This window comes from Schistocerca nitens, chromosome 3, assembly GCF_023898315.1.
Source record: "Schistocerca nitens isolate TAMUIC-IGC-003100 chromosome 3, iqSchNite1.1, whole genome shotgun sequence".
Lineage (NCBI taxonomy): Eukaryota > Metazoa > Arthropoda > Insecta > Orthoptera > Acrididae > Schistocerca > Schistocerca nitens.
Genome location: NC_064616.1, coordinates 176285922 through 176307902, shown reverse-complemented (window position 1 = coordinate 176307902; position 21981 = coordinate 176285922). Strand labels below are relative to the sequence as shown.

The 21981-nt window shown below is 48.2% G+C and overlaps 1 protein-coding gene across 2 annotated transcripts in view; it reads right to left on the bottom strand.

The window, feature by feature from the left end:
• Positions 1-21981, bottom strand: part of LOC126248114 (run domain Beclin-1-interacting and cysteine-rich domain-containing protein) — a 155579-nt gene that overhangs the window by 121760 nt on the left and 11838 nt on the right. The window lies entirely within an intron of this gene.

Below are 21981 nucleotides of genomic sequence, written 5' to 3'. Positions count from 1 at the left end.
CCTAGCATTTCTATTTACTCTGCTTAATAAGGTAACAAGCCTTAGCACTGAGACACTTAAAAGCAAGGAGGGTGGTCAGTGAAGGGTATCGTTTAAATCACTGCAGCACTCGTTAGCAGTCTGTGGGTAGGGGGACAGCAGTGTCGACAGCTTGAGGAATAGGGTCACAGATGCCCTACACAACCACATGAATGCAATTCGAGAGAGAGGTATTGAAGTGCACCGCAGATGTACATAAAGGCCAATTGGCCCTATGGAAGGCCCAAGGTGGGGGTCGGTCTGCCTGGCAGTGGCAGGGGAATGATAGAGTCACTAGAAAGTGGTTACTGTCACAAAGATCATAATGAGGTGACACATAGGGAGGCCACTGGAGCAGGCAAGGAGATCGTGAGATTGGTAAGAGTAAAGGTGCCATGAGCAGCACTGAAGCGGGCAGGGTAACCATCATTGAGGAGAGAGAAATCGAAGTCTAATAAGTTGGTCAATTAGGAGAGCCCTACTGTCGAAGCTGCACTCCCCCACAGAGGGTGGTGTGCATTGAAGTCCCCGAGGAGAAGAAACACAGCAGAACACAGAATAGAAGGACACAAGATGTATTTCTGGTAGGTGAGAATAGTATCCCTTGCAATTCCACTGGATTATTGTGAGGTGAGAGTCCAAGTTCGACATAAAAAAGCTGAGACGAGGTCATGCCACTCTGTCAGTGGTCATCACTTAAAAGGAAAGGGTGACATCCATAAATAAGATATCAGACTCAGGTTGCAAGGGGAGAGATATATATATATTTTTTTTTTTTTTTTTTGTGGCGCACAGCTTCAATGGTCATTAGCGCCCAGACTACGTTAAGAATGCACCGCAAGGCACAAGTTTAAAACAGCAACTAAAAGAGAAAACACGATAAAAGACAGACTGACAGGCATAGGATTAAAAAAACAGCATAATCAAATGTCCTTAGAGAGGTTTGTCAAGTTGATAAAACGAAGAACGCGAGCAGCTGCTCGTGGGTCATCCGCTAAAATGGCATCTAGAGTACATGGCAGGCCAAGATCAAGACGCAGTGTGTTAAAATCCGGACAGGACGTTAAAATGTGTCGGACCGTCAGCAATTGCCCACATGGGCAGAACGGCGCTGGCGCAGCCGTCAGCAGATGGCGATGGCTGAACCGGCAGTGTCCAATTCGTAACCAGGCCAAAATGACCTCCTCCTGCCGAGAAGGGCGGGAGGACGACGTCCAAGCCGCAGGAAGAGGTTTCAAGGCCCGAAGCTTGTTGTCCGTAAGTGCAGCCCAATTGGCATGCCACAGCGATAAAATGCGCCGACAAATTACACTGCTACAATCTGACGAAGGGACACAACAAGAAGCTGTCCGAGGCTGGAGGACCGCAGCCTTGGCCGCGGCATCTGCAGCTTCGTTCCCGGGGATACAGACATGGCCAGGAACCCACATAAAGCTAACCGGAGAACCGACGTCCACCAGCTGCTGAAGAGAGCGTTGGATCCGGTGCACGAAAGGGTGAACCGGATACGGATCACTGAGGCTCTGGATGGCGCTCAGGGAATCGGAGCAGATGACATAAGCAGAATGTCGGTGGCAGCAGATGTAAAGAACAGCCTGGTAGAGGGCAAAGAGCTCAGCTGTGAAGACCGAGCAATGGCCATGGAGCCGGTATTTGAAACTTTGTGCCCCGACAATAAAGGAACACCCGACCCCGTCATTGGTCTTTGAGCCATCTGTATAAATGAAGGTCATATTAATTAACTTCGAACGAAGTTCGACAAAACGGGAGTGGTAGACCGAACCGGGGGTAACCTCCTTTGGGAGTGAGCTGAGGTCAAGGTGAACGCGAACCTGAGCCTGGAGCCAAGGTGGCGTGTGGCTCTCGCCCACTCGAAAGGTTGCAGGGAGTGAAAAATTAAGGTGTTGAAGGAGGCGACGAAAGCGAACTCCAGGGGGTAGCAGGGCAGAGACATACAACCCGTATTGACGGTCGAGAGAGTCGTCAAAAAAGGAACGATAAGACGGGTGGTCGGGCATTGACAGTAGCCGACAGGCATACCGACAAAGCAGTATATCGCGCCGGTAGGTGAGTGACAATTCACCAGTGTCAGCATGAAGACTCTCGACGGGACTAGTATAAAACGCTCCGATCGCAAGTCGTAAACCCCAATGTTGTATGGAGTTGAGACGGCGTAAGATGGATGGCCGTGCAGAGGAGTATACGAAGCTCCCATAATCCAGCTTGGAGCGGACGATCGACCGATATAGACGAAGTAGGACGGTTCGATCCGCTCCCCACGACATACCACTGAGAACATTTAGAGAACGGGTACAACGGGCAGCCAAATATGACACATGTGGAGACCAGCTAAGTTTCCTGTCAAATGTAAGACCTACAAATTTTGTTGTCTCCACGAATGGGAGAGCAACGGGACCGAGTCGTAAGGACGGTGGGAGAAACTCTTTGTAGCGCCAGAAGTTAATACAGACCGTCTTCTCGGCAGAAAAACAGAAGCCATTGGCGACACTCCAGGAGTAAAGACGGTCAAGAGAACGCTGAAGACAGCGCTCCAGGAAACATGTACGCTGCGCGCTGCAGTAGATGGTAAAATCGTCCACGAAAAGGGAGCCTGATACATCAGCTGGGAGGCAATCCATTATTGGATTGATCGCTATGGCGAAGAGAGCGACGCTCAAAACTGAGCCCTGTGGCACCCCATTCTCCTGGCGAAAGGTGTCTGACAGGACAGAACCCACACGTACCCTGAACTGTCGATCCATTAAAAAGGAATGAATAAAAAGAGGGAGGCGACCGCGAAGGCCCCATGTATGCATGGTGCGGAGAATGCCCGCCCTCCAACAGGTGTCTTAAGCCTTCTCCAAATCAAAGAACACAGCCGCGGTCGGGCGCTTCCGCAAGAAGTTATTCATAATGAAGGTTGACAAGGTAACCAGATGGTCAACAGCTGAGCGGCGCCTACGAAATCCACATTGTACATTGGTAAGTAGGCGTCGAGACTCGAGCAGCCAAACCAAACGAGAGTTAACCATTCGCTCCATCACTTTACAGACACAGCTGGTAAGCGAGATGGGTTGATAACTGGAAGGCAAGTGCTTGTCCTTCCCCGGCTTAGGAATCGGGACAACAATAGACTCGCGCCAGCATGTGCGAACATGTCCCTCAATCCAGATGCGATTGTAAGTACGAAGAAGAAAACCTTTACCCACAGGAGAAAGGTTCTTCAGCATCTGAATATGAATAGAATCAGGCCCTGGAGCAGAGGACCATGACCGGGCAAGTGCGTTTTCGAGTTCCCGCATGGTGAATGGGGCATTATAACTTTCACGATTCGAGGAGCGGAAGTTAGGTGGCCTAGTCTCCTCTGCCTGTTTGCGGGGGAGGAAGGCAGGGTGGTAATGAGCGGAGCTCGAAACCTTTGCGAAAAAGCGGCCGAAGGCATTGGAGACATCCTCAGGGGCCACAAGGAAGTCATTCGCGACCGTCAAGCCAGAAACTGGTGAGTGGACCTTAGTGCCAGATAGCCGGCGCAGGCTACCCCAGACAACAGGAGGAGGAGTAAAACTGTTGAAGGTGCTTGTGAAAGCAGCCCAGCTGGCTTTCTTGCTTTCTTTAATAATACGACGACACTGTGCACGTAATCGTTTATAAGTGATACAATTCGCCACTGTAGGGTGGCGTTTAAAGGTGCGTAAAGCACGTCGACGAGCACGTAAAGCGTCCTTACATTGCTGCGGTCCACCAGGGGACCGGTACGCGACGTGGAGAAGAAGTAGGGTGAGGGATGGAATATTCAGCAGCAGTGAGAATGACTTCCGTGAGGTGTGCGACCTGACGATCGCAGCTTGTGAAGGTTTGATCCTGAAAGGTCGCCCTGGAAGAGAAGAGCACCCAGTCTGCTTTGGAGATGGTCCAACTAGATGAGCACGGAGAGGGGATATGCTGCAGGAGATGGATAACACACGGGAAGTGGTCGCTCGAATATGTATCAGAAAGTGCATACCACTCAAACCGGCGTGCAAGTTGGGTAGTACATGTAGAGAGGTCTAAATGGGAATAGGTGTGAGATGTGTCCGAAAGAAAAGTAGGGGCGCCAGTATTGAGGCAGACAAGATTGAGCTGGTTGAAAAGGTCTGCTAACAGGGAGCCCCTCGGGCAGGATGCTGGAGAGCCCCAAAGGGCATGGTGGGCATTGAAGTCTTCAGTTAACAAAAATCAGCGTTTTAATCACACTCGCCAGTCTTGTTCCAATGCGGCTAAATGCGTCACTTGTGGCAGGGATGCCCATGAGGGTGACTGTCCACCTCCATCTCCTCGTTGTGTGAACTGTCAGGGTGACCATGCAGCGTCCTCCCGCGACTGTCCCATCTATAAGGAAGAACGCTGTATCCAAGAAATTCGGGTCAAAGAGAAAGTGTCCACCTCGGCTGCTCGCAAGCTGCCCCTCGGGCAGGATGCTGGAGAGCCCCAAAGGGCATGGTGGGCATTGAAGTCTCCAGTTAACAAAAATGGTGCAGGTAGCTGAGCAATAACTTGCATCATGTCTGCCCTAGTAACGGCAGACGTCGATGGAGTGTAAACGGTACAAATGGAAAATGTAAAAGTGGGGAGAGTAATTCGGATGGCAACTGCCTGCAGGCTGGTGTGCAATGTGATGGGATCGTAGTAAATATCATCCCGGACCAGCAACATAACCCCTCCATGAGCTGGAATACCTACCACAGGGGGCGGGTCAAAACGCACAGAGGTGTAGTGTGCCAAGGCAATTTGATCGCATGGGCGTAGCTTCGTTTCCTGGAGGGCTACGACGAGCGGACGGTGAAAGCGGAGCAGCAACTTCAAGTCCTCTCGGTTGGAGCGAATGCTGTGAATATTCCAGTGAATAAGTGCCATCGTACGAAGAAAAGGAAGATGAAAGAAGGGGTCACCTCGAAGGCCGCTGAGGGCCTGGCTTCGAGCGAGCACTGCCGCCACTATCAGTAGGCGGACAGTCATCGTCCATTGGTTCTATAGGTTCATTGGCCATCTTGGTAAGATGGCCGGGAGGGGGAGCTTCCTCCGCCGGTGAACAGCCAGATGTTCGGCTACCAGCGGTGCGGCCAGGCGAAACGGATGACGGCCTGGGGCGGCAACCGCTGGGTGGCACAGGAGAAGAAATGCACCGTGGCGGAGAAGGAGAACTGTGCTTCCTATGAGCCTTCTTGGAAGGTCGTTTGGTGGAAGTACTGGTCGATGGCTGGGAGGTCGAGGTACGTAGGAAGTCTGCACGGGACGGTTCCTTCTTGAAGGCCTGTGCATCTGACTTCTGGGTCTTCGTCTTAGCAGAATCTGATGAAGGGGCTTGTGTCTGTGGGGTGATGGGAGGAAGAGTGGACGTCGACCGGGCGATCTTAGCACTGGCCGAACGGACGACCGTGGTGCTGAAGGTCAGATCGCATGTCTGGGTTGCCACCTCCCTGGTAGTCCGAGGAGAGGCGAGGACAGTACTGTATTTCCCCGCTGGGAGCAGCGTGGGCTTCCTACTAGCAAACAGCTTGCGAGCAGCCGAGGTGGACACTTTCTCTTTGACCCAAATTTCTTGGATACAGCGTTCTTCCTTATAGATGGGACAGTCGCGGGAGGACGCTGCATGGTCACCCTGACAGTTCACACAACGAGGAGACGGAGGTGGACAGTCACCCTCATGGGCATCCCTGCCACAAGTGACACATTTAGCCGCATTGGAACAAGACTGGCGAGTGTGATTAAAACGCTGACACTGGTAGCAGCGCGTAGGTGTCGGGACATAGGGGCGAACAGAAATAACCTCGTAGCCCGCTTTGATGCGCGATGGCAGCTGAACACTATCAAAGGTCAAGAAAAGTGTCCGGGTCAGTACAAGGTCATTGTTGACCTTTTTCATGACCCTATGGACAGCCGTCACGCCCTGCTCAGCGAGGAAAGACTGAATCTCCTCGTCAGTCAATCCGTCGAGGAATCTAGTATATACCACACCACGAGACGAATTCAAAGTTTGGTGAGCCTCCACCCGGACAGGGAACGTGTACAGGAGTGTGGCTTGAAGCAGTTTCTGTGCCTGAAAGGCGCTCTCAGTTTCTAGTAACAAGGTACCATTACGCAACCTGGTACACGACTTGACAGATCCGGCTATGGCATCTACGCCCTTCTGGATAACGAAAGGGTTGACAGAGGAGAAATCCTTTCCGTCCTCAGATCGAGAAACGACGAGGAACTGTGGGGCAGGTGGTAGTACTTTTGTCACTGGTGACTGGTCATGTTTCCGTTTGTGGGCAGAAGTCGAGAGAGAAGAAGAGAAATCCATTGCGGAGGAATCCCCCAGGATTGCCAGCATCTCCGATGGCGCGCTCCTTCCTTATGGGGACCCTCTCAGAGGGCACTCCCGCCTTAGGTGAATGTTTACACCTCAGGTCACACCTCCCGAGAAACAGACGGAGGGACCAATCGGCATGGTCAGAAGGTATCAGCTCAGGCAATCACCCCTCCCCGGGCCTGGCCTTTACCAGGGGGTACGTGCGTGCCTTACTTGTCTACCCAGGGCGGGGAATTACACGTTACCCCGTCACCGGCTACGCGTGCGAACGCGTGGGTCGGCCTTCAGGCGCGCACAGGGAGGAAGGAAGAAGAAGAAAAGGAAGAGATGGAGGACAGACTGTCTCAAATGCCGAGGCGGAGACCAGAGAAGGCAAGGAGAAGAAGGCAAGGAGAAGAAGGCAAGGAGAAGAAGGCAAGGAGAAGAAGGCAAGGAGAAGAAGGCAAGGAGAAGAAGGCACGGAGAAGAAGGCACGGAGAAGAAGGCACGGAGAAGAAGGCACGGAGAAGAAGGCACGGAGAAGAAGGCACGGAGAAGAAGGCACGGAGAAGAGTAAGGAAGACAGTGAGATGGAGAAGAACAAAGAAAGGAACCAACCAAAGGAAGGAAGAAACGAGATGTGAAAAACCAAAAAGACCACAAATATAGGTCGTGGAACCGTCCGTCTCCGGACGCAGGCGCTAACTACCCCCTTACCCCCTTGAGGGCAGGAATACCTCGGGCCTATTCTAACCCCCGGACCCGCAGGGGGGAAGGGGAGATATGGCAACTCTGGGGAGGGGCAGGGGGGTGGGGGGCCTTGTCCTGGGACTTGCGTTTCGCGTTTCTCCTCCTCCTCCTCGTCCTCCTCCTCAGGTGAAGGAGGGCAGACACAGAGGGATTACAGGCTCCTGCAAGATATGGCATCTAAAGACAGCGGGAGACCTATGGGCGTACAGATGGTGCGTCTCGTGACCGAGTTGCAATAGTGGGCTTCTGGCCTGAGAGATGCCGGGAGAGGGGTCTCTGAAGGAAGCCCCATCAGCGGCAGGTGCTGACGAAGGTGGCCACTTCTTCAGCCGGGAAGGGGATTGGCCCCCGAACGGGAGGTTGTGACAACTGCAGGGGAGAGGGAGGGGAGGGGGTGGGTACGGGACTGAGGCAACGAAGACACAGGAGGAGGAAAGGATGTAACAGAGGAAAAAGTTAAGGAAAGTGACACCAGATGGAGTCTCATTTTTGGCGATCTTCAGCACGAGACAGGCAATCCAGGGACTCTTACTCTTGGATCTTCTTTTCTCTCTTGTAAGCTGGGCAATCTGACAAGCAAGGTGAATGGCAGTTATGACAATTGGCACACATAGGGTGCAGAACACATGGGCTTCCCTCATGGAGTGCCTGTCCACAGTCACCACGCAGAGGGCCCACAGTGGGAAGACATATGCCCAAAACGCAAGGCATCACAAGCATGAAGGGTTGCAGATTGGACAGCAAAAGGAGATTTGATCAACAGGGAGCCCGATCACATCAAATTGAGAGACTCCACTTTACCAAATGTGTTCTCTATATTCTCCACAAAAAGCAATGGCTTTGTGGTGGTGAATGTGTCCCCGTCCGTCCTAGTACAAAGATACCTCGGAAAGCATTTCATCCCAAGATGGCGAGCCTGGCCCTCCTCCCACAGTGTAGCCAGGGAAGGGAAGGCTGCTGGATAGTATGAAGCAGCATTAGATAATTCTTCACCATTTGAAGAGTCGGCCGTTTGAGAGTGGCCGGATTTTTGCAGCTTGATATGCTTCATGTGCCAAGCATCTGCCCTGATACCACCACTCCGATCTGCTCTCCCCATGGGCACCACCCAGCCACAGAAAGGGCCGCCTGGCATTGCAGTAATTGCTGGGAGGTCTGATGCTCCAAAAAGACAAACAACCACTCCTTGGCATACACGGGTAGGGAGCAGCTCAGCTGTCAGTAGTGTGATGCTTGTGTTGTCAGGGGGCCTCAGCCAAATGGGTACACAACAGCGCCACCACACGGACTGGCTACACCTGCTGGTGACCTAGCAGGGCAGAGGGGGCGCTATGGCGGGGAAGGAAGGGGGAAGAGGAATCCACACTGTAGGCACTAGGGGTGGGGGGAGTTCTTCCACAAATGGCTCACAGTACAGACAGAAAATTTGGAAGTGGAGGTCAAATCCCAAAGGGGGATCAAAAACACCACAAAGGACGAAAGAAAATGTATGGGAAACAAAACTGCAAGGAATACAGGAAATCAGGTGGATAGCCAGGTTTACATAAGAACACCGAGAGAGGGGGAGGGTGGGGCAGAACAGAAGGAGCAAGGAAGGGGAGGGAGAGGAACGTGGAAGGAAATTCAGCCCGGGAATGAAGAATGGGCTGCAATAGATTGGGACCCCGTGGGCACCATGCACGACCTAACAGATGCCCTATAATATTAAGGAGATCATAGCTGACATGGGGGAAGCTTACCTATTATATTACATTCATTGCAAATGCTGTGAGAATTGCTGCTCCACTGAACTGGCTCCACCAGAAAAATGTTCCTTTGTGTGGTCCTGAGAATGTTGGGATGCATTTCACCAGTTAAAGGATGCATTATTAAGTGGTTGTTATTTGATTTTAACAAAGCCTGTAGTGTCATCTGTGGAAGCATCATCTTATGGGACTGGAGCTGTGCTCTCCCATAGAATTGGCTCTTCAAATAGGCCTGTTGCTTTTGCATCGAAAACTTTTAGTGCAGTGTAATTACAGTCAGTTACCAAGCTCCACTAATACCTGTACAGCCAGAAGTTCTATTTGCTTGCATATCATTGGTGTTTAACAGCCCTCTTCAATCTTTCCAAGCCTGTCCCACCATAGACAGTGTAAAAACTGCAATGTTTGGCTCTGATGTTGTCCTTGTCTTTGTTACCAGTCAGTGGCAACACATTTCATTCATCCAACGAATCATGTTATCACACTGCTACTGTAGTTTGAAATACATTCCCCAGCCACTAGTGAGTCACTATTTTTCACTCACATGTTCCACTGTTGCATACAGAGAATGATGCTGCATGTGTTGTGATTCCTCACTCCCTGCCATGGGAATTTTTGATTTTATTGCATCAAGGTCATCGGGGCACAGTTTGCATGAAACAACTTGTAGTTGGCAGGGCATGGATGCCTGGAGCGAGTAAATGACAAAATGATGTCTCATTGCAATGTTTGTATGGAACATCAATCAGCTTCATTGCAATGTTTTTTTGAGTGGGCACATACATCCAGACAATGGCAGCGCATCCATATTTATTTCGTAGGCCCATTCTGGAACACATGGTGGTTGCTGGTGGTAGACGCATACAGTAAAGTTCCTTTTGTTGTCACCATGACATCCACCACTATTGCATGTGCAATATTGACTGGTTCATTTTTTGTCTTTAAGGTCTTTCCGAGGTCATTGTCTCTGACACAGTTCAGCATGGAGTTTATTGTGACATTCTTCAATTGAGTTACAAGCTCTCCATCTTTCCAGATATGGTTGAAAGATAAAATATGACACCAGCCTTCTTCAAATGGTTCAAATGGCTCTGAGCACTATGGGACTCAACTTCTGAGGTCATTAGTCCCCTAGAACTTAGAACTAGTTAAACCTAACTAACCTAAGGACATCACAAACATCCATGCCCGAGGCAGGATTCGAACCTGCGACCGTAGCGGTCTTGCGGTTCCAGACTGCAGCGCCTTTAACCGCACGGCCACTTCGGCCGGCTCCAGCCTTCTTCAAGGAAAGGTTGTTTCATTTTGACTGTGTCATGGTGCTTTACCACGGTACAATGGCAGGGCACTATGGAGTTCACACTAATTAAAAGCAACACTATATTACTCTACAAGATGTGTGATAAAGGACAGGTGGCTACTCTATGTCTGTCATTAGAACTGACAGATGGCAAGAGGGTATTTCTTAGATGCAGATACTTGACCAGAACTTACTATGATATGTCTGACAATAGTAAACAGGTCAATATACAAGGCCAACCAGATAGACACTCAAGGACAGTGGATGCCAGTTGGCAATCATAAATGCTACACATCTTGGCACTCCAGATGGGAAGCTCAGGTACAGATGGTGGCAATGTATTTTACACTAATCTTTATTAGACAAAGGGTCAAAGCTCAGACTTTTAGAAGCAGCTAATTCTTTTGCCTTGTTCTATAAAAGAAAAGGAGCACTATAAGAACAGGCTGGCTTTCAAAGTGGAAGATCTTGCTTTGACCAAATATGTGAAATGTACAAAAACAATGCGTAGAATTTAACTGCCCAATGAATATAAGCTTCATCGATCAAAAAAACCTTTTGACAGTTTATACCATGAATCATTATGGACTCTTAAGCCTATATGGAGTTCCTGACCATCCCATTGATGTTTCCAGAAATCTCAATCTAGATTCAAGTTGCAGCACAAAAAAGGATAATGGGAACAACTTTCTTTAGCATTCTGACAGGTGTTATGCAAGGCTATATTTTTTCACCATTCTTTTTCATAATAATCAGATCTCATAATGAGAACAACTATGGATAACTCCAATGTGAATGCATGTTGGCATGATTAATCTAGGGTTACGGATCTGGATTCTGCTGATGACCATTCTTCCGGCAAAAATGATACAAAGTTTACAACTAACGACTACTAAGTTGGATGGAATTACCAGTTCTGTAGTACAAAAAACGTACAGTGATAAGACATACACAAAGTGCATAAAAAGTGGAAATGTATCTACGGAAATTATAGTTCAAAATAATGGCTTACAAGATGTTGAATAATTTTCATATCTCGAAAGTATTATCTGTAATAATGGGAACACAGATGCAGACAGCAGCAGCAGAACTGGGAAAGCTTCTGCGGCCTTCCAACAAACATGAGCCATATTGAAATTGACTATAATTACATCCACAAAGCTTCAGCTGTACTCTTGTATAATCCTACCAATGATCATATATGCATGCGAGATGTGGAAAGTGTTAATAAAATGAGCATACAATCTCAATGTTCTTCACCAGTGATGCTTGAGATGAGTTTTGTAGATCAGTTATTGTGATCACATTTCAACTGATGAAGAGCTGAGAAGAACTGGTCTATGCAGCCTGCAAAAAATCATTGCTGAAATAAGACTAAAGATTCTGGGCACGTTCTATGCATTAAAGATGGGGGAACCCCAAAACAGCACTATTGTGGAAAGCTATGGATGGATAAGTAGAGGAAGACTTTGCAACACCTGGAAACAAAATTCTGCACAGGATCTCCAATCAATAGATGAACTGGGAGGACTCTGGAATCCTGGCAGCTGATCCGAGTTTGTTGGGGGAGACATGTTACCCGATATGCTACTTATCATTGGAGGAATTAAGTCTAAGTAAGTCCATTATCCTTGACGGATTATTTGACTTGCTGGAGGGCCCTTCAGCAATCTTTAATGACCAAGGTAATTTCTTGGTTTTACCTGAAACTAACTTTTGTGGGGAGCTCCTGAAGAAATGGAGATTGCAATCTCTAATAATGCAGAGTCACACTGTTTATATCCTGTAAAGGATCATCACTTTCCTCTAGTGTCAGTGTCAAAAATTATGGTTGAACTATAAGCATTCCAGTAATCCTCTTTGAGGTGACCATTTGAGTGGTGGTGTGGTAAGGACAAGATGACTGAAAAATGACTGCTATCACGCAAGTAGTCATCATTTGATAATGGATTGAGGAAAGGTGACTAGTGTACTAGTACTAACAGTGTTAGTCCTCTAACGTCTGACATATTTAATTTTATTGATAACCGTGTCTTAAGTTAGCACACAGATACAAAAATTGCACAATAAGAAAATAACCTAAAATTTGCACACCAGCAATCACCACAACCCACACAAGAAATTTTATCACCATTCCAGTTCTACCCAAACATTACAATCTTACAAATATATCTTTCACGAAAGATGAAGAAAACCTATTAAACAAAAGACTTAATTACAATCTTACCATGAAAACTGCAAAAAGTAGATAAAACACCTCATTGCCACAACAAAAATAGTTACATGCCATAGAACAAGATATAAAAAAAGCCATGCATGCAACCAACATACAAAAATGGAATAAAATACTCTTCCAAAAATAAATCAAAAATTGACAGAAAACAACACTGTAGCAGTTAAATCCGATAATGGTAGTAGTATAATTATCATTAACCATGATGATTACTTAAAGCAAAATTTCTGTGAAACTAATAACATAACTGAACTATGCACCAATCCCACAAATTTGCAGCACAAATCAGAAACCAAATTCCAACACAATATTACCGAAATAGAAACTGAAACCAAATATTGTAATGAACCCAAGAACCACAATGCTTTACAGACAAAGATACATAAACCTTTAGCTCCTGTGTGTCCAATTGTTAACAGTAGTAACAGCCCAACTTTCTGAATTAATAATACACCCAACAAACTGCTGATGAAATATTTCAAATATGGGAAAAAATACACGGTAAAAATTCCAGAATACTTGCGAATACAATAAATAACATACAAATCCCACATAATGCCAAACTTCTTTTATTGGACAGAACAAACCTCTACACTAACGTACCTTTACAAGAAACAATAGATATTATAGAACATAATCTCATGACTCTTAAGAAAATTACCACATGAAGGTATACATGAAATCATATAACTTCTCAAAATAACCTATTTGCAAAACTATTTCCAGTTTAATGATAAAATTTACGCAACCAGATGGTGTGCCTATGGGGAGTAACATTGCAGGACCTATAGCAGATATATTCCTTAATAAACCAGAAACAAAATTATTGAGTTCACAACATCCCTTCCTAAAAAAGTATCATTTACTATTACTGCTATGTTGATGACAATGCTACTCATACAAGGAAATTATCACGACTTACAAACAATACACCAGGAATACAATACTTCACACCCTACATCGAAATTCATTTAGAACCTTATAAAAACAAATCTATAAACTTTGTGGACCTCACAAAAATCAACAACTACTACTTCAACTACAAACACTCATTTGAAATCTATCGAAAACCAACCACTACAGATGGAATAATTAACCCTAAATATTCACATCCAAGTTCTTACAAATATGCATTCTTTCTGTGCTAAACAGAATCCTCAATCTGTCACTGCAACAGGTCATACATACAGAAACAAGTACATTACAATATATCACATACAAGAACAATTACAACCCTAATGCGATTTTACAGCTAAAAGAGACCCCATAAATCATAAAATAATGCTAATGAGAGAAAATGCATTAAAAAGAAGACCATCTACATACCAACAAACAATACGGAAAAACAATCTGATAAAATAAAAAGCCTTACAAAAAAATACAAATGTGAAATTAGCCTGTAGAGCAACAAATATTCTTAACACAAAATTATGTTCAGGAAAAACCATACTCCCCAAGCACTTACATTCTGGAATCTACAAAATTAACTGCAATAACTGCACAAAACTATGTTCGACAGACGGGAAGAAATTTCATTGTTGGATTCAGAAAACACACGAAAGAAATAAACAACAACCAATCCATCTTTATACACCTCACAAGTGAAAAACATGAAGCTGACAACACTGAAAACACACTACAAATCCTGCACAAAATCCCAAAAGGTCGAATCATAGATATTTCTCGATATGACGCCTCTCTAACCAGTCAGAGGCTAACACCCCAACGGTATCTTCCATAGATTTCCACAGTCATACAGCTACAGCCTCCCAATATGGTATTAAGCAATATTTGGTCACTAAATATACTTGCAAATACCAACATACAGAGTCGTTTTGGTGATCTTGCAAAGTTCAATTTTTAAAACACACTTGATATTGGCAAGAAGTTGTGGATAAAGTTTGTAGGAAATTGAGTTTGCTGTAGCTTTATGCAAACTGCTCGACAAAGGGACAACAATCCCAAGTTCAGCAAGGCAATGAAAGTGGCCATTGCAATTCCACTGTAGGATTTTCATAGTTATATTCAGTGGTGGCATGAGCCGATCATATGCATGGGTTACAGTTCAGTTCAGTAACAGCGTCACCCACTTGTTGAGTGAAGCCAATGTTGATTTGCACAATTCCAGAAACAACGGAGGAGTGGAAGGGGGAGTGAGGTGAGGTGGGGGATAAAGAAGATCTGGCACAATAAACGCAACCAGATCTAATTTCATCATTTAATTTTTCTTTCCTTCTTTTCCTTTTTCCTCTTTATTCAATTTTACACCTGCTCGAGTTAACTTTGGCAGAATTACTCTTTGGGCACGTTCACAAACAGTAACACGCTATTTTTTTATTTTAATTTATTCATTAGTTATTGCGAAACATGACCGAAAACACATGACAAAACTACATCTTCGTTTCAAACATCTGGCACATTATTTTTTCAAATTTCAAAAACTGCTATTACTCCATGCACAATATCCTATATATTAAGGACATTGATTATTTCTTCATTTTGGATAAGATACGCAAACTGCACGACTTCCATCACGGACAAACCTCATTTTGGAAAGGGTAACTTAACTCTTTGGATGGGTGTCCTAATGATGACAATTTCTTTAATATTGTTCAAGAATTAAAAAATAATGTGCAAAAAGATTTAGTTGATTGCTTCATCAGTTTTTCAAAAAATAAAAAATAGCAAAATGTAAAAATCACTAATTTTATAGGCTGACAGAAGAGAATGGACCCATAAGATTCTCCCAACGAATCTCGGTCTTGCATCTGCTTTTCCTACCATTTGTTTTATGTTGTCATTCCATTTTAGGCTGCTCCAGATGGTTACTCCTAGGTATTTTACAGTAGTTACTGTTTCCACTAATGTGTTGCCAATAGTATACCCAAATAGTAGCAGACCAATTTACCTATTTAACTGAAATATATTACAGTTATTAATTTATGTTCAGGTTCAACTGCCAATTGACAAAGGATGGGAGACCAGTGTGCTGACTACATGCCCCTCCATATCCACATCTGCTGACACCTAAGGTTTTTTTTTGGTGGGGTTTAAGGGCGCTCAACTACTGAGGTCATTAGCGCCCAGTACCGTTGTTAGAGCACATGGAATCTAGTAAAACTCAAGGGGAGGGGGGGACACCAGAAAGATCTGACAAAGATGCAGATAAAATACGTAAAAAGGTTAGATGTCTTTGGACAAGCCAGTCAAAATTATAAAACGCAGAACACTAGCAGCTGCTTGAGCGTCATCAGCTAAAATATCCGGTAAAGTAGATGGCAGGGACAGGACAACACGAGATTGACTAAAGCGGGGACACGACAATAAAACATGGCGCACTGTTAATGCCTGACCACAAGGGCACTGCGGGGCTGGGTCACCGGAGAGCAGGTAGCGGTGGCTAAACCGGCAATGCCCAATCCACAACCTGGTCAGAAGGACCTCCTCTCGCCGAGATGGTCGGGAGGAGGTTGCCCAAGCAGTTGGGAACGGTTTTACTACCCGGAGCTTGTTTCCTTGGAGGGATGACCAAGCATCCCACCACAACGACACAAGCTTCTTACAAACATCCCCACGAACGTCAGATGACGGGACACAATGGGAGGCTGGCCGAGGCAGGAGGACTGCAGCCTTGGCTGCAGCATCCGCAGCCTCATTCCCAGGCACTCCTACATGTCCGGGAACCCACAGAAAGCTGACAGGAGAACCATTATCAGTGAAAGAATGGAGGGACTGCTGGATCCGTTGAATCAAGGGATGGACCGGATAGGGAGCTCCAAGGCTCTGAAGAGCACTGAGTGAGTCAGAGCAGAGTACATACGATGAATGGCGGTGGCGGCGGGCATACTGAACGGCCTGATGGAGAGCAAAAAGCTCGGCCGTAAAGCTCGAACATTGGCCAGCTCGGCCGTAAAGCTCGAACATTGGCCGAGGAGCCGGTATTTAAAGGTGGCGGCCCCGACGACAAAGGCACAGCCGACACCATCGTCAGTTTTGGAGCCATCGGTGTAAATAAAGGTGTGACCGGCAAGTCGAGCATGAAGTTCGACAAACCGTGAGCAATACACTGCAGCCGGAGTACCCTCCTTCGGGAGTGAGCTGAGGTCGAGATAAATATGAACTGGAGCCTGGAGCCAAGGTGGTGTCGTGCTCTCACCCTCTCTGAAGGTGGTAGGGAGGGCCAAATCCAATTGTCGAAGCAGGCGACGGAAGCGGACTCCGGGGGGGGCAGCAGGGCAGACACATACAACCCGTACTGACGGTCGGGAGAATCGGCGAAGAAGGACTGGTAAGAGGGGTGGTCGGGCATAGACAACAGCCGGCAGGCATACCGACACAGCAGTACGTCACGCCGGTAGGTCAATGGTAATTCAGCAGCTTCAGCATAAAGACTCTCGACAGGACTAGTGTAGAAGGCTCCGGTCGCAAGACGTAACCCCCGATGGTGGATGAAGTTGAGACGGCGTAAGAGGGATGGCCAAGCGGACGAGTAGACGAAGCTCCCATAATCCAGCTTCGATCGGACTATGGACCGATACAAGCGAAGCAGGACAGTGCGATCCGCTCCCCAAGATGAACCACTAAGAACTCTGAGGACATTAAGGGAACGTGTACAACGGGCCGCCAAATAAGAGACATGCGGAGACCAACACAGTTTCCTGTCCAACGTGAGCCCTAGAAACCTAGTTGTTTCCACGAATGGGAGAACAACGGGACCGAGATGTAAGGATGGCGGAAGGAACGCTTTATATCGCCAAAAGTTGATACAAACCGTCTTCTCTTCAGAGAACCGGAAGCCATTTGCCACGCTCCATGAGTATAGGCTGTCTACACAACGCTGAAGGCAGCGCTCCAGGAGGCATGTTCTCTGGGCACTGCAGTAGATCGCGAAGTCATCGACAAAGAGAGAGCCTGAGACATTAGGTGGAATGCAATCCACAATTGGATTGATCGCGATGGAAAAAAGGGCTACGCTCAAGATGGAGCCCTGAGGCACTCCGTTCTCCTGGAGGAAGACGTCGGACAATACGGAACCCACACATACCCTAAACTTTCGATCCGTTAAAAAGGAATCAATAAAAAGGGGCAGGCGACCGCGTAGGCCCCACCTGTGCATAGTGCGGAGGATACCTCCTCTCCAACAGGTATCATAAGCCTTCTCCAAATCGAAGAACACGGCTACCGTTTGGCGCCTTCGCAAAAAGTTGTTCATGATGAATGTCGACAAGGTCACAAGGTGGTCAACAGCGGAGTGGCGGCGACGAAAGCCGCATTGGACATTGGTAAGTAGCCATCGAGATTCGAGAATCCAAACTAACCGAGCATGAACCATGCGCTCCATCACCTTACAGACACAGCTTGTAAGAGAAATGGGGCGGTAACTAGAAGGAAGGTGTCTATCCTTCCCGGGTTTGGGTATAGGAACAACGACGGCGTCACGCCAACGCATGGGGACCTGACCTTCGGTCCAGACGCGATTGTAGGTACGAAGAAGAAAGCTTTTGCCCGCCGGAGAAAGGTGTGCCAGCATCTGAACGTGAATGGCATCTGGCCCCGGAGCAGAGGACCGGGACAGTGCAAGCGCACGTTCGAGTTCCCGCATAGTAAAGGGGGCATTATAAGTTTCCAGATTCAGCGAGTGGAAGGAAGGGCGCCGAGCCTCTTCTGCCTCTTTCCTGGGGAGGAAGGCAGGGTGGTAATGGGCGGAGCTTGAAACCTCCGCGAAAAACCGGCCGAAGGCGTTGGAGACAGCCACAGGATCAACGAGGACCTCATTACCTGAGGTCAGGCCAGGTACCGAGGAGTGGGCCTTAATGCCCGACAGCCGGCGCAGGCCACCCCATACGCCAGAAGAAGGAGTAAAACTGTTAAAGGAGCTGGTGAAAGAGGCCCAACAAGCTTTTTTGCTGTCTTTGATGACTCTACGGCATTGCGCTCGGAGTCGTTTGTATCCAATACCATTCGCCAACGTAGGATGGCGGCGAAAGGTGCGTAAAGCACGTCGTCGAGCACGGACAGCGTCTCTACAAGCCTCGTTCCACCAGGGGATGGAAACGCGACGTGAAGAAGAGGTAGTACAAGGAATGGAACGTTCGGCAGCATTGATGATAACAGCCGTGAGGTATTCGACCTGACTGTCACAACTGAGAAAATCGTGGTCCGGAAAGGTCGCCAGGGAGGAGTAAAGTCTCCAGTCAGCTTTCGGTATGTTCCAGCTCGAAGGACGTGGGGATGCGGTGTGGTGCAGGAGACGAACGACACAGGGGAAGTGGTCGCTCGCATAGGTGTCAGAAAGGACATACCACTCGAACCGACAGGCAAGAGTGGTAGAACAGATCGAGAGGTCCAAGTGGGAGTAGGTATGAGTAGAGTCCGAGAGGAAAGTCGGGGCGCCAGTATTGAGGCAGACAAGATTGAGATGGTTGAAGACATCCGCCAAGAGTGAGCCTCTTTGACAGGATGCAGGAGAGCCCCAAAGGGGATGATGGGCATTGGAGTCGCCAAACAATAAGTGCGGCGGAGGAAGCTGAACAATCAGGTGCATCATGTCAGCCCGACTAACTGCAGTTGACGATGGAGTGTAGATGGTGCAAACTGAAAAAGTAAAAGCAGAAAGAGTAATATGGACAGCTATTGCTTGGAGTGGGGTGGTCAATGGGATGGGATGGTAATAGACATCGTCCCGAATGAGCAACATGACCCCACCATGCCATCGCTAGTCAAAAAAGAGGGAACGAGACGGGGGAAGAGCTGGTCACCTCGACGGCCACGGAGGGCCAGGTTTCGAGGGAACAACACTACAACCGGCGGGAGGCGGATCCTGTTCCATCGAGTCGTCGCCAGCTGCGGCCGCTGTCCCTGGCTGTGTAGGAGGGGCAGCATCATTTGCCGACGAGAGGCCAGCTGAACGCCCGGCAGCAGAGCGTCCCGGCAAAACTGAGGACGGCCGGGAGCAGCGACTCACGGATGGAGAGTCAGACGAAACGCGCCGGGGTGGAGAGGGGGATAGAGACTTCTTCTTGGAGGCCTTCTTGGAAGTCCGAGGAGGCACAGGGATGGTGGGCTGGACCCGAAGAAGGTCCTCACGCGCGGGGTCCATTTTGGAACGCCGGACCTCGGAAGCTGGGGTCCGGAACGTTTCCCCGATGGACGCCTGAGAAGAGGATCGCTTCTCAGGCGGCAGGGAGGGGGGGGAGGAGGAGGAGGAGGAGGAGGAGGAGGAGGAGGAGGAAGGGTGGCCCTGGGGCAGAGGGGGCGGGGGCCACGGGGGAGGAGAATTTGGAAGGGAGGGATTTGGGAGGCGGAGGCAGAGACCCCAGATGGGGGGAGGAGGCGGAGGGGGGACAGGATAGGGGTGAGGATACCGCAGAAGGAGTGGACACAACTGAGGCAAACGAAGTGGTCAACGGCACGGGATGGAGGCGGTCATACTTCTTCCTGGCCTCAGAATAAGAGAGCCGATCCAAAGTTTTGAGTTCTTGTATCTTCTTCTCCTTCTGATATGCGGGGCAGTCTGAGGATCTAGGCGAGTGGATGCCAGGACAATTAACGCACCGAGGTGGTGGGGTGCATGTATGTTCCTCACGAAGAGGACATCCACAATCGCCACAAAGGGGCTCAGCCTCACACCGTGACGACATGTGCCCAAAGCGCAAACACCGAAAACAGCGCATAGGAGGCGGGACGTAAGGTCGCACCGGTAGCACATCACCTTTACCTTCTCCGGGAGAACGTCCCCCTCGAAGGCGAGGATAAAGGCCCCGGTGTCGATGCGACGGTCTTTGGGGCCGTGCTGGACTCGCCGGACAAAATGCACGCCTCGGTGCTCCAGGTTGGCCCTGAGCTCCTCATCAGATTGCAGCAGGAGGTCCCGATGAAAAATAACCCCCTGCGTCCTATTTAGTGCCAGATGCGGGACAATGAACACTGGGATGTCCCCTAGGCGGTCGCACGCCTGGAGCGCCGCCGACTGTGTGGCGGAGGTGGTCTTTATAAGAACAAACCCCGAACGCATCTTACTGAGTGCCTCGATTTCCCTGAAGATGTCCTCAATGTGCTGAACAAAGAACATGGGCTTGGAGGTGGCGAACGTCCCCCCATCGGTTCGAGAACAGACCAAATAGCGGGGGAAGTACTTCGCCCCAAGTCGGCGGGCCTGTCCCTCCTCCCAGGGAGTGGCCAAGGGGGAAAGGGCAGGAGAACCAGAACTAGAAACAGTACCTTTCCTTTTGAAAGACTCGGCCGCAGAGCGGCCTGATACGTGTTGACGTTTCATCTGCGAAACGTCCGCCCCGATACCACCCACTCCGACCAGGGGCTCTCCCCACGGGCGCCACCCAGCCTCAGCAAGGACCACCTGGCAGGATGACCGTTGCCAGGAGTCCTGATGCCCCAAGGAGACGGGCATCTACTCCTTGGCCGACGTGGGGAGGGTGCAGCTCAGGTATCGGCAGTACGATCCCTGTGTTGTCAGGGGGCTACAACCTAGAGGGTACATGACGACCCCACCACAACGGGCTGGCTACCGTGCTGGATTTCTGGTGCCATGGAAAGTCCATCATGATCGTAGGTGCAGATGGGGACGCACTATGGGCGTAACTTGTACAACCCATCAGGCGTTTAGGCCCAATTTGAGGAATAGTGGGTATGGTTACAACGCCGGTACAATGCTGAGTGCCAAGGTCTTAGTGCACTGAGGACCAGTGGTACACCACGTAAGGCGTCCTTCCCCAAAAGGCTCGTACTTCTGTAGAATTTTGAAAAATGGAGGTCAAACCCCAAGGGGGACCATCACATGGAAGGCCGAAACGGTTGAAACTCCTTTTAATTGCCTCTTACAACAGGCAGCAATACCTCTGGCCTATTCTTACCCCGGACCCGCAGGGGGGACCTAAGGGTTGACAATGACATGGCGGCCAATCTGTCCACCTACCTGTATGGTCATGGAGTGACAGAATAGATGGTTCAGATCTGTTTATTGACTCATAAATCCAAAGCTTAAGAATTTTAATCAAACTGTTTGACAAAACTTTATTTTGGAATTCAGTCAATTATCCTCACATTGCTTTCCTCAAACTCGTTTTGGCTCCATTCAGCTTTTGATTGTCTAACAGACTGAGTCCTCTTCAGAGATGAAGATCTCTTTGCATTCATAGCAATTAGCTCTTGAATCACGGTGGGGCTTTTCAATTTCTCATACCCTTACTCAGCACATACTTCTCTATGACATATCATACAACACTTTTCAGTTTTACCCATTTGTAATCCACATCTTCACCCTAAGGGCTAACTATTTTATGTTGACTTCTTAGATACTCTGCAATTTGTTTCCATCAGCATTAACCAATTGTAAAAGTTTGGGTGTGCTAGTCACTAGGTGGTCTAAGGCATTGCCCTCACACATCAGTTCTTTAACTATCTACTCCAAGCAATTTTCAGACGAGACTTTCAGAACGAGTTTTAATTGCACTAGTATCCCATCCCTATTACAACAACATAATCAGGAAATTTACTCTTTATATTCTCCACATTATCTCTGAAGCACTCTGGCACTAAAGACTGTGACAAGTGGTTCCTTACTTCTTTAAGGGACATAGTTCATATTTATGCCTTAACATACCAACTG